Here is a 16,763-nt window from a genome sequence, read left to right as displayed (position 1 = left end):
TTTTCCCCTAGGGAGGCTGTTGCCTAATAGGGACCAACAAAGGAATGACCTGGAAGAACCTGCTTAAATGCAAATTCTCAAGCTCTATGGTCAGAGATTCTGACTAAACAGGTCTGGAATGAACCTAGAAATGTGTGTTTCTTACCAGGAACCCCTAGTAATTTAAAAATATGTAGTCCTTGGCCGGAGAACAGTGGCTCACGCCTGTAATCCCAGCACTTTGGGAAGCTGAGGTGGGTGGACCACCTGAGGTCAGGAGTTTGAGACCAGCTTGACCAACATGGAGAAACCCTGTCTCTACTAAAAATACAGAATTAGCTGGGCATGGTGGCGCATGCCTGTAATCCCAGCTACTTGGGAGGCTGAGGCAGGAGAATCGCTTGAACCCTGGAGGCAGAGGTTGCGGTGAGTCAAGGCTGCACCATTGCACTCCAGCCTGGGCAACAAGAGCGAAACTCTGTCTCAAAAAAAAAAAAAAAAAAAAAATATATATATATATATATATATAGTCTTTGCACTATATTCTGTTTTGTTGTTGTTTTGGAGACAGGGTCTCACTCTGTCACCCAGACTGGAGTGCAGTGGTGCCAATTCGGCTCACCGCAGCCTCAACCTCCCAGGCTCAAGTGATTCTGTTGCCTCAGCCTCCCGAGAAGCTGGGACTGTAGGCGCTTGCCACCAAGCCTGGCTACTTTTTAAATTTTTTATTTGTAGAGATGGGCTTTTGCCATGTTCCCTAAGCTGGCCTCAAACTCCTGGGCTCAAGTGATCCTCCCATCTCGGCTTCCGAAAATGCTGGGATTACAGGTGTGAGCCACTGTGCCTGGCCCTTGCACCATATTCTAAGAAGCATTCTCGGCTCCATAATTCAGAGCAGCACTGTCATGAGCATTACAAATACGACTAATGTGAGGCAGGCAGGGGCTGAATTTTACATATTATTGAATTTTAATTAACAGAAATCATTAGCTACAATATTGGGCAGTGCAATTCTAGATTTCATATTTCTAGTTTCTGCAGCCTCTGAGTAACTGAGCTCTTTTGATTACTATCTCAACAATTTCTCTTTTCTTTTTTTTTTTTTTTTTTTTTGAGACAGAGTCTCACACTGTCGCCTGGGCTGGAGTGCAATGGCGGCTCTCAGCTCACTGCAACCTCTGCCTCCCAGGTTCAAGTGATTCTCCTGCCTCAGCCTCCCGAGTAGCTGGGATTACAGATGCCCACCACGCCTGGCTAAATTTTTTTTTTTTTTGTATTTTTTTGTAGAGACAGGGTTTCACTATGTTGGCCAGACTGGTCTCAAACTCCTGACCTTGTGATCCGCCCGTCTCGGCCTCCCAAAGTGCTGGGATTACAGGCATGAGCCACCGTGCCTGGCCCATCTCAACAATTTTTTTTTTTTTTTTTTGAGACAGCGTTTTGCTCTTGTTGCCCAGGCTGGAGTGCAATGGTGCAGCCTTGGCTCACTGCAGCCTCCACCTCCCAGGTTCAAGTGATTCTCCTGCCTCAGCCTCCCAAGTAGCTGGGATTATAGGCGCATGCCACCACGCCCGGCTAATTTTTGTATTTCTAGTAGAGACAGGGTTTCACCATGTTGGCTAGACTGGTCTCAAACTCCTGACCTCAGGTGATCCGCCTGCCTCAGCCTCCCAAAGTGCTAGAATTACAGGCGTGAGCCACCGCACCTGGCCAGAACAAGGCGTTCTCTAACATAACCTCAGTAAAATGATCAAAAGCAGAAAATCTGCAGACCTAATTAGATTTCACCCATTGTCACATCACTGACCTTTATAGCAAAAGAAAATCCCAGATCAGTTGTTGTTTCCAGTTGTCTTTTTAGTTTCTTTCACTGAGATCAATTTCTGAGCCTTTTTGTGTTTTGTGACCTTGACGTTTTAACAAAATGTAGGTTAGTTATTAGGCAGAATGTCTTTCAACTTGGGTTTGTCTGCTGTTTCCTTATGATTAGATTCAGGTTGTGCCTTTTTGGCAGGAAGACCCCAGCGTGTCTCTGCTATAAAGTTACTGCTTTCCGGTTTGTAATTATTAAGTTTCTTGTGGGGAGGTATGTGGAGACTCTATAAATATCCTATTATTCATCAGACTTTCACTCTTTCAGCATTCATTCTTGCCTGAATCAATTATTATTCAAAGGATTTTTTTTTTTTTTGAGACAGTGTCTCACTCTGTCGCCCAGGCTGGAGTGCAATGGTGTGATCACAACTCACTACAGCCTCGACCTCCCAGGCCCAAGCGATCCTCCTGCCTCAGCCTCTCAAGTAGCTGGGGCTACAGGTGCAAGCCACCATGTCTGGCTAATTTTTGTAAAGAAGGGTTTCGCTGTGTTGCCTAGGCTGGTCTCCAACTCTTGGGCTCAAGCAATCTACCCACCTTGGCCTCCCCAAATTATGGGATTACAGGTGTCAGCCACCACACCCAGCCAGCCTCACTGGATATTTTGAAGCAAATCTGAGGCCTCAAATAATTTCATTTGTAAATACTCCATTTTTTTATCTCTAAAAGGTAGCAACACTTAAAAAAATGCTACAATACCTTTTTTGGGCAGGGTGTGGTGGCTGACTCCTGTAATCCCAGCACTTTGGGTGGCTGAGGTGGGAAAATAGCTTGAGCACAGAGGTTGGAGGCCATCCTGGGCAACATGGTGAAACCCTGTGTCTACAAAAAAAAAAAAAAGCTGGGCATGGTGGCATGCACCTGTAGTCCCAGCTACTCGGGAGGCTGAGCGGGGAGGATTGCTTGAGCCCAGGAGGCAGAAGCTGCAGTGAGCAGAGATTGCCCACCTGCGTTCCAGCCTGGGTGACAGAGTGAGACCCCCCCATCTCAAAAGCAAAACAAAACAAAAACCGAAAAACCTTTCTGTAGAACCAAGGTCTCACTGCGTTGCCCAGGCTGGTCTGGAACTCCTGGGCTCAAGCGATCCTTCTGCCTCAGCCTCCCAAAGTGCTAGGATTACAGGCATGAGCCACTGTGCCTGGCCTTTCTTTCCACTTTTCCCTGATAACTAAGAATGATCCAGGGATTCGGATGCCATCCGCCTGACCCTGCCTTTGTAAATTCCCCACTTGGCGTTTCCCTAAAGGTTTGATCATCCATGGATAACCATTGCCTGGAACTGTTGTTTCATTAGCAGTCTTCAAAGGGTTTCTGGCTGGGCGTGGTGTGGCCCACGTCTGTAATTCCAGTGCTCTAGGAGGCTCAGGCGGGAAGATTGCTTGAGGCCAGGAATTCGAGACTAGCCTGGGCAACACAGTGAGACACCCCCAGCTCTACAAAAAATCTTAAAAATTAGTTGGGCATGGTAGCATGAACCTATAGTCCCAGCTACTCAGGAGGGCAAAGCAGGAGGATCACTTGAACCCAGGAGTTGGAGGATGCAGTGAGCTATGATGGCACCACTGCACTCCAGCCTGGGCAGTAAAGTGAGACTGCCTCTCTAAAAACAAACAAACAGAAAACCTGCAAACGATTTCTGAACCGTCTCTCCATCCTCATATCTAGCCATTTTTTTCCCATTTGTCTACAAAGCTGACATACTTGCCCAAAATTCAGACACCCAATACCACCACCTTCCCCCTTTTTTTGGACAGATTTAACTATTCTCGGATAAGAAATTCAAAGAAAGCAATACCACCACCCTTCATTGAATGTCTTATCCAAGAATAGACAAATCTGTCCAAAAAACGGGAAATGAAGTGGGTCGGATGTGATTCATTGTTGTCGGCAATTGTTGTGGCATAACTGTTAAAAGTGCATACTATCAAGTTAGGAAAAGCAGATTTGAATCTCACATCCCACACTCAACAATCCAAGTAGCCTTTGGGGATGGCACATGACAACTGTCAGCTGGCCTCATCTATAAAATGAGTATGTTACTTTATTTTTTCTGAGATGGAGTCTCACTCTGTCTCCCAGGCTGGAGTGCAGTGGCGCGATCTTGGCTCACTGCAACCTCCGCCTCCCAGGTTCAAGCGATTCTCCTGCCTCAGCCTCCCCAGGAGCTGCGATTACAGGTGCCCACCACCACGTCCAGCTAATTTTTGTATTTTTAGTAGAGACGGGGTTTCATCATGTAGCCAGGCTGGTCTCAAACTCCTGGCTTCAAGTGATCTACCTGCTTCGTGATCCACCCGCCTCGGCCTCCCAAAGTGCTGAGATTACAGGCATGAGCCACTGCACCCAGCTCATTACTTTTAATAGCAAAGATCGCAATTACCTTTGCACCAACTAATGATCCCCAACTTGCAGATTGCTTTTGGAGAATCAGCTGTGGTTAATTGGTGGTCTTTTTCCAGGAAGGAGTCTCCTCACGTGACATCCCTCTGGCTTAATTTAAGGCCAGGGCAGGCCTAGCTTTTATTCCTGCTCACCGCGGTGTAGACAGGGAAACTTTCTTTGCAGTTCAGGAGCAGACGCTGTGTATTTTCACGTCATTCTCCAGGAGGTGGGCAAGTCTCTGGCCTGTAACTGGCATTTTTTCTCTAGGGCTTGTGGCTTTCATGGACAATGGCCATGTCATGGACCCTGGCAGGCTGAAGGAGGCTGGGAAGAGTTGAGGGAGGAAGGCAGGGTGTAAGTGGCCTGGAAAGAAAGAAGGAAGCCTAAGTTTGGAGTGGGTGAGAAAAATGAAGATAAGTGCCTTGGTAATTTCTATAATCAGAATTACACAGTATGTACCCTCTTATGACTGGTTTCTTTCATACAGTGTAACGTTTTTGAAATTCACCTTTTTTTGTTTGTCTGTTTTTTCTAAGATAGGGTCTTGCTCTGTTGCCCAGGCTGGAGTACAGTGGCATAATCATAGCTCACTGCAGCCTTTATCTCCAGGGCTCAAGCGATCCTCCCACCTCAGCTTCCCGAGTAGCTGAGACCACAGGCGTGTGCCACCATGCCCAGCTAATTTAAATTTTGATTTTTTTTATTTTTTGCTGGGCGCAGTGGCTCATGTCTGTAATCTCAACTCTTTGGGATTACAAAAAAAGAAAAAAAATTAGCTGGGTGTGGTGGTGCATGCCTGTAGTCTCAGCTACTACTTGGGAGCCTGAGGCAGGGGGACTGCTTGAGCCTGGGAGGTTGAGGCTGCAGTGAGCTATGATCACATCACTACACACCAGCCTGGGTGACACAGCAAGACCCTGCCTCTAAAAAAGAAAGTTTATGACCCTTGTGTATAATATTCCATGTGAATAAGTAACTATTTATCTGTTCTATTATTGTTCATGTTGTCTTCAGCTTTTGGCTATTGTGAGTAAACTATTATGAACATTCCTTGTTCATGTCAATTGGTAGATATATACACTCATTTCAGGCATGGGATTGGTGGGTCCTGGGCAGCAGTAGACTTGGCTTTAGCAAATGTTGCCAAATCATTTTCCAAAGGGGCTATACCATTTGAGACTTCCTCCAGCAGCATAGAAGAGTTCTGGTTTTGCCAACACTTGAAAAAAATTTTTTTTTTCATTTGTGTGTGTGCGTGTGAGGGTGATACTGTATTGCGGATTGAGTTTGCATTTCCCTGATGACTAATGAAGTTGAGCAGCTTCCCACGTTAGCCTGGGCCATCTGGGCATCCTCTTTTGTGAAGTGCCTATTTAGCTCTTTTAGCCACTTGGTAAAAAAGTGATTGTCATTAAGTTGAAGGAGTTCTATATGTATTATAGGTATGAGTCTTTTGTCAGACGTATGTCTGTGGCTTTTCTTTTTTTGTTTGAGATGGAGTCTTGCTCTCTCACCCAGGCTGGAGTGCAGTGGCGCGATCTCGGCTCACTGCAACCTCCGCCTCCTGGGTTAAGCAATTCTGCCTCAGCCTCCCAAGTAGCTGGGATTACTGGTGCCCGCTACTGCGCCTGGCTAACTTTTGTATTTTTAGTAGAGGCAGGGTTTCACCATGTTGGCCAGGATGGTCTCAAACTCTTGACATCATGATCCACCCGCCTCGGCCTCCCAAAGTGCTGTGATTACAGGCGTGAGCCACCGTGCCCGGCTGTCTGTGGCTTCCTTTTTAATGGCATCTTTTGATGAACCAAAACTCATTTTCAGCTGGGCGTGGTGGCTCACACTTGTTATCCCAGCACTTTGGAAGGCCAAGGTGGAAGGGTCACTTGAGGCCAGGAGGTCAAGACCTGCCTGGGCAACATAGTAAGACCCTGTGTCGACCAAAAAAAAAAAAAATTAGCCAGGTGTGGTGGTGCATACCTATAGCCCCAGCTACTAGCTACTCTGGAGGCTGAGGTGAGAGGATCACTTGAGCCCAGGAGTCCAACATTGCAGTAAGCTGTGATTGCACCACTACACTCCAACCTGGGAGACAGTGAGACCCTGTCTCAAAAAAAAAAAAAAAAAAAAAACCCAAAAACTCATTTTCATAGAGTCCAGCATATTTTCTTTTATTAATGTGCTTTGTGTCCTGCCGAAGAAACACTTGCTTGTCCACAAGTCACATAGATGTTCTGTGTTTTATTTCAAAAGCTTTCCTGACTTTGCTTTCGTGTTTAGATATGTGATGTGTCTGAGTTGTCTTTTTTTTTTTGGAGACAGGGTCTTACTCTGTCACCCAGGTGGGAGCACAGTGGTGTGATCATGGCTCATTGCAGCCTCAACCTCTTTGGGCTCAGGTGATCCTTCCACCTCAGCCTCCAGAGTAGCTGGGACTACAGGTGCCTGCCACCATGTCCAACTAATTTTTTTTTTGAGAGGGAGTTTTGCTTTTGTTGCCCAGGCTGGAGTGCAATGGCGTGATCTCAGCTCACTGCAACCTCTGCCTCCCAGGTTCAAGCAATTCTCTTACCTCAGCCTCCCAAGTAGCTGGGATTACAGGCATGTGCCACCATGCCTGGCTGATTTTGTATTTTTAGTAGAGAAGGGGTTTCACCATGTTGGTCAGGCTGGTCTTGAACTCCTGACGTCAGGTGATCCACCCAGCCTAATTTTTGTATTTTTTTTTTTGCAGAGATGAGTCTTGTCATGTTGCTCAGGCTGGTCTTGAATTCCTATACTCAAGCAAATCCACCTGCCTCGGCCTCCCAGATTGCTGGGATTACAGGTGTGAGCCACTGCCCAGCCTGTTGGTAATTTTGATGGATATTTGTAAACTGAGCATTTAATGTGGGAAGAACAGGCTTTGTACCCTCTCTCATCTGTGTAGGGCTCCATAATACTTTATTGGGGGCTAACTACATCCTGCGTGCTTTGCTACGCACTGGGCATCGGTGGGGGTATGGCTGATGTAAATCTCAAAATATATGATCAACAGCTGGGGTAAAGGCTCCGAAAGAAAGGGCTTGACTTCTAAAAGACCATGGAACAAAGACCTGAAAGGGCTAGGGGAGGTCAGGAAAGGCTCCTTGAAGGAGGTCATGGTTGAGCCACAATAGGGAGAATAATTGTAGATTATCCAAGCAGGAGAACTGGGTGTGTAGAATAGGACTTTCCAAGCTAAGGAAACAGCACGTGCAGAAGCCTTGCAATACATATCTATGGCTGCATTAACAACAAGCCTCAAACCCCAGTAGCTCAGAACAACACCCATGCATTATATCCTGTGGTTTCTGTGGGCTGGGAATTTGGGTGCAGCTCTGTTAGGGGTCTCTCATGAGGTTACAGTCAGATATCATCTGTGGTTCCACCCATCTGCAGGTCTGATGGGGGCTGGAGTGCAGCTACTTCCAATGTGGCTCACTCACCTGGCTGATAAATTGGTTTCTCTTCCTATGGGCCTCCCTGCAGGGCTGTTTGAGCATCCTTACAATATGGCAGCTGGTTTCCTGGGGAACACAAGGTGGTGCTGCAATGCCTTTTATGATCTAGCCTTGGAAGTCCCTCACCTTCTCTTGGCCACATAAACTGGCCCTGACTATGGAAGAAGGCTTGGCAGGGCATGAATACCAAGAGGCAAGAGACATTGAGGGCCTTCTTGGAGGCTGGCCACCACAGGTCTTAGGCAGAAAGAGGCTGGAACTGTCCATGATGTGGCTCAAGTGGAGTGGGTTAATAGGTGGGCAGCAGGAGCTGAAAGGACAAGACAGGGCTGGGCACTGAGGCCTTGTGGGCTGCAGTGGAGAAGGTAGGGTTGGGTTTACCCTAAGAGCCCTGAGAAGCCATTCAGGGTCATTCGGTGAGGTGGGGAGGAGCTAACATGATCAGATTTGGGTTCTGATGAACTTCTTCTGTGGTGAATGGATGGTGAGGGGGCCAAGTAGCAGCCCAGGAATGAGGCTGGGCAGGCATCCAGCAGAAAGGTGAGGGTGACCTGGGCCAGGGGCCCAGGAGGGGCAGATCAGCTGACTCAAGGGCTCTTTGAAGGAAAAACCCACAGGGCTTGGCAGCAAGCCTCTTGTGATCCCCAACAGGGAGCTGTCTGCCTGCTCAAAGGTCCCACGAGGAGTAGGCGGCTCTACCCAGCACATGCTATGGGACTTGGGTTTCTGCAGATCTGATTCCTAGCTTAGGTAAGTCGAGCCTGGAGAGAGTGCTTCTGAGGCCCTTCCAGGGTAAGGGTGGTAAAGTGTCCCCATTGTTACTGAGTGCTGCTGTTCCTGCCCAGGGCCTCTGATGGGCCTGGCACTGAGCACGGTGTCTGGGATGACTCACCTTCAGCCTTCTGACTGACCGTAGCTCAGGACACGTGGCCAGCTCTCCACCAGCCCTCGTGCTCTGGGCTGCCTGGACCTCGGTTAGACTGGTCTCTGGGCCTCTCCTGGCCTCCCTGGAATGTGGCCTGGGAAGCAAGGAGCTATGGCCTGGCAGATCTTTCCTTTTCATTTACATTTTTTCTTTTTGGTGGGGACAGAGTCTTGTTCTGTCACCCAGGGTGGAGTGCAGTGGCATGATCTTGGCTCACTGCAACCTCCACCTCCCAGGTTCAAGTGATTCTTGTGCCTCAGCCTCCCGAGTAGCTGGAATTACAGGCGCCTGCTACCATGCCCAGCTAATTTTTGTATTTTTAGTAGAGATGAGGTTTCGCCATGGTGGCCAGTCTCGGACACCTGACCTCAAGTGATTCACTTGCCTTGGCCTCCCAGTGTGCTGGGATTACAGGCATGAGCCACCGTGCCCGGCCTAAATTTATTTTTTGTTTTTTAGAGATGTGGACTTACTCTGTTGCCCAGGCTAGAGTGCAGTAGCATGATTATAGCTCACTGCAGCCTCAAATTCCTGTCCTTAAGCAATCCTGCCCCAGCTTCCCAAAGCGCTGGGATCACAGGCATGAACCACCATGCCTGGCCTGGCAAGTCTGTCTTGTGGCATATTAGGAAATGTGACTTTGGAGGCTGAGAGGTGGAGGCAGAGTGAATGCCCATGAAATCTGTACCTGTTTTCTTTTAGAGGCTCCACTTCCTTCTCTCAGGTAAGGCATGAGCCACTGTACTCGACCTTTGTTTGGTCTTTCTTTTCTCCTTTCTTTTTTTTTTTTTTTTTTTTTTGAGACTGAGTCTCACACTTTCACCCAGGCTGGAGTGCAATGGCGCAATCTCGGCTCACTGCAATCTTGCCTCCCGGGTTCACGCCATTCTCCCGCCTCAGCCTCCCGAGTAGCTGGGATTACAGGTGCCCACCACCACGCCCAGCTAATTTTTTTTTATTTTTAGTAGAGACGGGGTTTCACCGTGTTAGCCAGGATAGTCTCAATCTCCTGACCTCGTGATCCGCCCGCCTTGGCCTCCCAAAGTGCTGGGATTACAGGCGTGAGCCACCGTGCCAGGCCTTCTCCTTTCTTTTCTTTTCTCTTTCCTTTCTCTCTCTCTTTCTCTCTCTCTCTTCCTCTCTTTCTCTCTCTTCCTCTTTCTCTCTCTCTTCCTCTTTCTCTCTCTCTTTCTCTCTCTTTTTCTCTTTCTCTCTCTCTTTCTGTCTCTCTCTCTGTCTCTTTCTGTCTCTCTCTCTCTCTTTCTCTCTCTCTCTTTGTCTCTCTCTCTCTCTCTCTTTCTCTTGCTTTCTCTCTCTCTGTGTGTCTTTCTCTCTCTCTCTTTCTTGATGGAGTCTCACTCTGTTGCCCAGGCTGGAGTGCAGTGGCACAATCTCAGCTCACTACAACCTCAAACTCCCGGGTTCAAGCGATTCTCCTGCCTCAGCCTCCCAAGTAGCTGGGATTATAGGTGTGAGCCACCGCACCCAGCTAATTTTCATATTTTTAGCAGAGATGAGGTTTAACCATTTTGGCCAGGCTGGTCTCAAATTCTTGACCTCAAGCGATCCACCTGCCTCGGCCTCCCAAAGTGCTGGGATTACAGGCGTGAGTCACTGTGCCTGGCCCTTTGTTTGAAATTTCTAGTGGTCAAGTGAACAAAGCAAATGACCCAGGAACTGGAGACAAAACTAGGTTTGTAACCTGATCTGGTTTGGGTTTCTGTTTGTGAAATGGAAATGACACTGTTGTTGGGGGAAAAACAACTTTACTTTTATTTATTTTGAGACAGGGTCTCGCTCTGTCGCCCAGGTTGGAGTGCAGTGTTGTGATCTTGGCTCACTGCAACCTCCGCCTCCCGGGTTCAAGCAATTCTCCTGTCTCAGCCTCCTGAGTAGCTGGAACTACAGGTGCACGACACCACACACGGCTAATTTTTGAGGGTTTTTTTTGAGACAGAGTCTTGTTCTGTTGCCCAGGCTTGAGTGCAATGGCACGATCTTGGCTCACTGCAACCTCCGCCTCCTGGGTTCAAGCAATTCTCCTGCCTCAGCCTTCTGGGTAGCTGGGACTACAGGTGCATGCCACCATGCCCAACTAATTTTTGTATTTTTAGTAGAGACAGGGTTTCACCATGTTGGCCAGGCTGGTCTCAACTCCTGACCTCAGGTGATCTGCCTGCCTCGGCCTCCCAAAGTGCTGGGATTACAGGTGTGAACCATCGTGTCTGGCCTAATTTTTGTGTTTTTAGTAGAGATGGAGTTTCACAATGTTAGCCAGGCTGGCCTCGAACTCCTGACCTCAGGTGATCTACCTGACTTGGCCTCGCAAAGTGCTGGGATTACAGGTGTGAGCTACCATGCCTGGCCTCATGTCCTATATGTTAATTCAACCTATATTTGCATTCCTCTGGAGCTTGTAGTCTGTGGAGGAGTCAGCACACTAAGGCCTGAAGGCCAAATCTGGCTGGCCATCTGTTTTTATAAATAAAGTTTTACTGGAACACAGTCATACCTACTCATTTACATATTGGTGATGGCTATTTCTGCACTTTGATGATGGCAGGGTTGAGTAGTTGGGGCATAGAATGTGTGGCTCATGAAACCTGAAATATTTATCTGGTTCTTTAGAGAAAATGTGTGCCAACCCCTGCTTTGTTCTTGTGGGACAGACAGATTATGATAGATAGTAAATAAGAAAATCTCAGGCTGGGCGCAGTGGCTTACACCTGTAATCCCAGCACTTTGGGAGGCGGAGGCAGGCAGATCACCTGAGGTCAGGAGTTCGAGACCAGCCTGGCCAACATGGTGAAACCCCGTCTCTACTAAAAAAATACAAAAAATTAGCCAGGTGTGGTGGTGGGTGCCTGGAATCCCAGCCACTCAGGAAGCTGAGGCAGGATAATTGCCTGAACCTGGAAGATAGAGGTTGCAGTGAGCTGAGATTGCACCACTGCACTCCAGCCTGGGTGACAGAGCAAGACTCTAAGAAAGAAAAAAAAAAAAAAGAATCTTTGACAGTGGTAAATGCTACGAAAAAACAGTAATAGTAAAGCATGACTAGGTGGGTAAAGGGTTGCTTCCCAGTGGTCTGGGGAAGCCTCTGTTTTGAGGCAACGTTGAGCTGTGTGAATCTTCCAGAAGGCTGATTTGGGCAGAAGTGGCAGCAAAAACAAAGGCTTTGGGGCACTTAAGAACTTGAGAGGCCAGGGGCAGTGGCTCATACTTGTAATCCCAGCACTTTGGGAGGCTGAGGCAGGAGAATCGCTTGAGCCCAGGAGTTCAAGACCAGCCTGGGCAACATAGCAAGACCCTGTCTCTACCAAAACAAAACAAAACTAGTCAGACGTGGTGATGTGTACCTGTAGTCCCAGCTACTTGGGAGGCTGAGGCAGGGTGATTGCTTGAGCCCAGGAGTTGGAGGCTGCAGTGAGCTGTGACTGCACCACTACACTCCAGCCTGGGCGACAGAGTGAGACCCTGTCTCAAAAATACAAAATGTAAATAAAGCTAGGCCGGGTGCAGTGGCTCATGCCTGTAATCCTAGTACTTTGGGAGGCTGAGGTGGGCAGATCACTTGAGGTCAGGAGTTCGAGACTAGCCTGGCTAACACGGTGAAACTCTGTCTCCACTAAAAATACAAAAATTAACCGGGCGTGGTGGTGCGTGCCTATAATCCCAGCTACTCGGGAGGCTGAGGCAGGAGAATTACTGGAACCCAGGAGGCAGAGGCTGCAGTGAGCTGAGATGACACCACTGCATTCCAGCTTGGGGAACAAGAGTGAAACTCCGTCTCAAAAAAAAAAAAAAAAAACACCCCAAAACTGGTGCTCAGTGAAGGGAGGAATAAGACTCACCCAAACAGGACCCTGTAAAAATAGTAAAATGCTTAGATTTTATTTCAAGAACAATGGGAAGTTCTGGAAGGTTTTAGTGGCGAAGAAGGGGATGGCATGTTCCAATTTATTTTTGTAAACATTTCTCAGGGCCAGGTGCAGTGGCTCATGCCTGTAATCCCAGTGCTTTGGGAGGCTAAGGTAGGAGGATTGCTTGAGCCCAGGAGTTTGAGGCTGTAGTGAGCTATGATCATGTCACTGTACTCCAGCCTGTGGGGACAGTGAGACCCCAGCTGGGTTGCTGTTGTTGTTGTTTAAAAAAAGGCCGGACACGTAGCTCACACCTGTAATCCCAGTACTTTGGGAGGCTGAGGCGAGTGGATCACTTGAGGTCAGGTGTTTGAGACCAGCCTGGCCAACGTGGTGAAACCCCATCTCTACTAAAAATACAAAAAATTAGCTGGACATGGTGGCTCGTTCCTGTAGTCCCAGCTACTTGGAAGGCTGAGGCAAGAGAATTGCTTGAACCTGGGAGATGGAGGTAGCAGTGAGCCAAGATCACACCATTGCACTCCAGCCTGGGCATCAGAGTGAGACTCTATCTCAAAAAAAAAAAAAAAAGGCCTGGTGCGGTGGCTTACACCTGTGATCCCAGCACTTTGAGGGGCCAAGGTGGGTGTATCACAGGTCAGGAGTTGGCCTGGCTAACATGGTGAAGCCTTGTATTTACTAAAAATACAAAAATTAGCTGGGCGTGGTGGCGAGTGCCTGTAATTCCAGCTACTTGGGAGGCTGAGGCAGGTGAACTGCTTGAATCCGGGAGGCAGAGGTTGCAGTGGGCTGAGATTGTGCCACTGCACTCCAGCCTGGGTGACAGAGTAAGACTCTGTCTCTAAATAAATAAATAAAATAAAGCTTTCTAGCCGAAGCGTTTGGAAGGGACTCTCCAGGGCAGCTGGGAGGTCAGGGAGGAGGCTTCTAGAATGAAGTCCAGGTGAGTGATGATGGCGGTTTGGGCTGGGGTAGCAGGAGCGTGGATAAGTAGAAAGACTTGGCTTGTATTTTAGAGGAAGAACCAGCAGAGCTTGCTCATGTTTTGCATCTGAGGCAAGGAGAGGCATGAAAGGAGATGCCTGGATTTTTTGCCCAGACAACTTGGAAGCAAATTCCAACTTGCAGGGTACCCTTAAGGCAAATCGTTTCCGTATCTGAGTTTTTTCCCCATATCTGGAAGATGGGTCAAGCTATCTCCTCCTGACAAGGTTGACAATGCTGTTACAAAGGAAATCTAGCTTAGAGGAAGTCTCCAATAAATGCAGCTGGTCTCCTTGCGTTGAAGTCCTCAGTAGGAGGTCTGTTCATCTGTCCCCTCTTCCTATTTCCTCCCCCGGCTCTAAGGTGGGTTAGGGGCCCTGATCATGGGTTCTGACAGGTTTATGGGCCTAAGGTTCACTCTGGTGAGACTGTCTTCTGTCATTCCCTTTCTGTTCCTACCCTAGTCCAGCTTCCTTCAAGTGCTATCCCTTTGGTCTCCCATGGCCTGGACAACTGGCCATCCCTGGGGCCACTGTTTTGCCCTCAGGTTCTGGATGAAAGACAGCTGGTTTCATGGTCCGTACTGCTGAGTGAGTCTATGATCTTGGGTAAGTGGCCTCTGAGAGTCCTATGTGATGAATATTTCAGGCCATGGCAAACAGGGTCCTGCTACCTACCTTTTATGGTTAAGGATTAAATTAAATAATTCCCAGGCTGGGCAACATGGGACACCCTGTCTCTACAAAAATATATAAAAAATTAGTCAAGCCTGGTGGTGTGTGCCTGTGGGTCCCAGCTACTTGGGAGGCTGAGATGGGAGGATTGCTTGAGCCTGGGAGGCTGAGGTTACAGTGAATGGTGATCGTGCCACTGCATTCCAGCCTGGGTGACAGAGTGAGACCCTGTCTCAAAATAGAAGAAGGCTGGGCACAGTAGCTCAGGCCTGTAATTATAGCACTTTGGGAGGCTGAGGCAGGAGGATCACTTGAGTTCAGGAGTTTGAGACCAGCCTGGGCAACACGGCAAAACCTTGTCTCTACAAAAATTAACCAGGCATGCTGGCGCATGCCTGTATTCCTAGCTACTCGGGAGGCCGAGGCAAGATAATTGCTTGAGCCTGGAAGGTGGAGGTTGCAGTGAGCCGAGATTGCACACCATTCCATTCCAGCCTGAGAGACGGGAGTGCAACCCTGTCTCAAAAAACAAAACAAAACAAAACAGCCGGGCGCGGTGGCTCACGCCTGTAATCCCAGCAATTTGGGAGGCCGAGGCAGGCAGATCACGAGGTCAGGAGTTAGAGGCCAGTCTGGCCAACATAGTGAAACCTCGTCTCTACTAAAAATAAACAAAAAATTAGCTGGGCTTGGTGGTGGGCACCTGTAATCCCAGCTACTCAGGAGACTGAGGCAGGAGAATTGCATGAACCCGGGAGGCGGAGCTTGCAGTGAGCCGAGATCGCACCACTGCACTCCAGCCTGGGCTACAGAGCGAGACTCAGTCTCAAAAACAAAAAACAAAAAACAAAAACAAAAAGCCCCAGGCACAGTGGTTCACGCCTGTAATTGCTTGAGCTCAAGAGTTCAAGACCAGCCTGGGCAACATAGTAAGACCCTGTCTCTATTAAAAAAAAAAAATTGAAAAAGAAAAAGTTATCTAAAGAGCCTGGTAGACTACGTAAGTGCTGATTCAATATTAATCGCTGGGAATTTTAGTCTTATTATTTAGTCTTCCTGGGTCCTGCCAAGTGTGAGCAATTCATAGCAAATGGAGGGTCTGTGTGAAGGTTCACTTCTGGCCAGGATGACCCTTCCCTACCAGCTGTTGGGGGAACTGTGTGTGCATGTATATGTACATGCATATAAACACATTCACTTGTGAATTTTATAATACAAATATTTTGCAATACAAAAATGTAAAAGTATGCCCTAATTTTAAACTCCTTTCTGGTGCTTCTTGTTGTTGAAGGTAAAGTACTTTTTAGGGCTAGGTGCCGTGGCTCATGCCTGTAATCCCAGCCCTTTGGGAGGCCGAGGTGGGCGGATCACTTGAGGTCAGGAGTTCAAGACGAGCCTGGCCAACATGGCAAAACCCTGTCTCTGCTAAAAATACAAAAATTAGCTGGGCGTAGTGGCGCGTGCCTGTAATCCCAGCTACTCGGGAGGCTGAGGGAGGAGAATTGCTGGAACCCAGGAGGCAGAGGTTACAGCGAACCGAGATCGTGCCACTGCACTCCAGCTTGGGCAACAGAGTGAGACTCTGTCAAAAAAAAAAAAAAAAAGAAAAAAACTTAGCCCCATTTACTAATGGTATTTTATTTACCATCTTATCAATTTTTCAGTGTACAGTTCAGTATATACACATTGTTGTGCAACAGATCTCTGGAATCATTTTGTAAAACTGAAACTCTTGAACAATAACTCCTTTTCCTCCTTCCCCCCCGGCCTTGGTAACCACTATTCTACTTTCTGTTTCTAAGATTTTGATTACTTTAGATACTTCATAAGTGGAATTGTATGGTATCTGTCTTTGTGTGATTAGGTTCTCTCACTGCGCGTAATGTCCTCAAGGTTCATCCATGTTGTAGCATATAATAAGATATTTTTTCTTTTCTTTTGTTTTTTGGAGATGGGAGTTTCACTCTTGTCACCCAGGCTGGAGTGCAATGGTGTGATCTCAGCTCACTGCAACCTCCACCTCTCGGGTTCAAGCAGTATTCTTGCCTTAACCTCCTAAGTAGCTGGGATTACAGGTGCATGCCACCATACCCAGCTAATTTTGTATTTTTACTTTTATATTATTTATTTATTTATTTATTTTGAGATGGAGTTTCCCTCTTGTTGCCCAGGCTGGAGTACAATGGTGTAATCTCGGCTCACCTCAACCTCCACCTCCAGGGTTCAAGCAATTCTCCTGCCTCAGCCTCCGGAGTAGCTGGGGTTATAGGCATGAGCCACTATGTCCGGCTAATTGTGTATTTTTAGTAGAGATGGGGTTTCTCCATGTTGGCCAGGCTGGTCTCGAACTCCTGACCTCAGGTGATCCACCCGCCTTGGCTTCCCAAAGTGTTGGGATTACAGGTGTGAGCCACTGCACCTGGCCATTTTTTTCTTTTTTAAAGACTGAATTAGGCTGGGTGCAGTGGCTTACACCTGTAATCCCAGCGCTTTGGGAGGCCAAGGCCGGCAGATCGCTTGAGCTCAGGAGTTTGAGACCAGCCTGGGCAACATGGAGAAATCCTGTCTCTACTAAAAATAT

Source organism: Pan troglodytes, chromosome 20 (genome assembly GCF_028858775.2).
Source record: "Pan troglodytes isolate AG18354 chromosome 20, NHGRI_mPanTro3-v2.0_pri, whole genome shotgun sequence".
NCBI classification, from domain to species: Eukaryota; Metazoa; Chordata; class Mammalia; order Primates; family Hominidae; genus Pan; species Pan troglodytes.
Note: the sequence above shows the minus strand (reverse complement) of the source record.